Source organism: Chrysochloris asiatica, unplaced genomic scaffold (assembly GCF_000296735.1).
Source record: "Chrysochloris asiatica unplaced genomic scaffold, ChrAsi1.0 scaffold00228, whole genome shotgun sequence".
Classification (NCBI taxonomy): domain Eukaryota; kingdom Metazoa; phylum Chordata; class Mammalia; order Afrosoricida; family Chrysochloridae; genus Chrysochloris; species Chrysochloris asiatica.
Window position 1 is genome coordinate 3449353 of NW_006408746.1, and position 1458 is coordinate 3450810.

Here is a 1458-nt window from a genome sequence, read left to right on the forward strand (position 1 = left end):
GGTTATTGAAAATTCCATGGCTTGGGTCAGGCGCACCTTAGTCTTCAAATGGACATCTTTGTTCTTCAACACTTTCAAAAGGTCTTGTGTAGCAGAATTGCCTAATGCAATATGTTGTTTGCATCATACAACCTTGCAAAATTTCTTTATTAGTTCTAATAATTATAGAAATCAGTACAATTAGAGTACAGATTTTGGTTTTAAGCACTTTTCTTCCTTTAAAGTGACCAAACTTCTTTGGTGATTTTAAAATTGTAATAGGACATACACAAGCAGAGCCTACAATATTTTATAGATCCAAAGACTGAGAAGGTAATTAAAACAAAAATTCTACCTCCTTTATAATGTGGGATGAGTTCCACAATTTTGTATGCCAAGGACACATTTTCAGGTTCAGTAGAAAGATGTTTTAAAGTAATTCAATATGCACCTGTATTATTATATTTTATTTTTTAAATTGAGGAAAACAAATCTCTGAGGTAAAAATAAATTACTTTTTCTTGTTGTAAGGTGTCATCGAGTAGGTACCAACTCATAGCCACCCAACACAACAGAACAAAACACTGCCCAATCCCGGGCCAACCTCACAATCATTCCTACGTTTGAGCCAATTACTGCTACCACTGTGCCAATCCATCTCATTGAGTGTCTTCCTCTCCTCCACTTTACCAAACATGATATCCTACTCCAGGGACTGGTCCCTCCTGATAATATGTCTGATATATGAGAAAGAAATTCTGGCCATCTTGCTTTCCAAGAAGCATTCTGGCTGAACTTCTTCCAACATGGATTTATTTGTTCTTTTGGAAGTCAATAGTACCTTTAATATTCTCTTCCAACATAATAGCTCAAATGCATCAATTCTTCTGTGGTCTTCCTTATTCATTGTCCAACTTTCACTTACATAACGAGGTTATTGAAAATACCATGGCTTGGGTCAGGCACACCTTAGTCCTCAAACTGACTTCTTTCCTCTTCAACACTTTAAAGAGTAATTGTGCAGCAGATTTGCCTAATGCAATATGTCATTTGATGTCTTCACTGCTGTTTCCATGAGTGTTGATGTTTAATCCAATCAATATGAAGTCTTTGACAACTTCGATATTTTCTCCATTTATATGGATATTGTTTACTGGTCCAATGGTTAGGATTTTAATTTATTTCCATTGAAGTGCAACACATATTGAAAACTGTGGTCTTTAACATTCATCAGTAAATATTTCAAGTCCTCTTCCCTTTCAGCAAGCAAGGTTGTATCACCTGAATATCACAGGTTGTTAATGAGGCTTCCTCCAATCTCGATGCAATGTTCTTCTTCATTTAATGCAGCTACTCAGATTATTTGCTCAGCATTCAGATTAAATAAGTATGATGAAGGAATAAAACCATGGTGCACATCTTTCCTAATTTTAAACCATTCAGTGTTCCCTTGTTAGGTTCAAACAACTGCCTATTTAT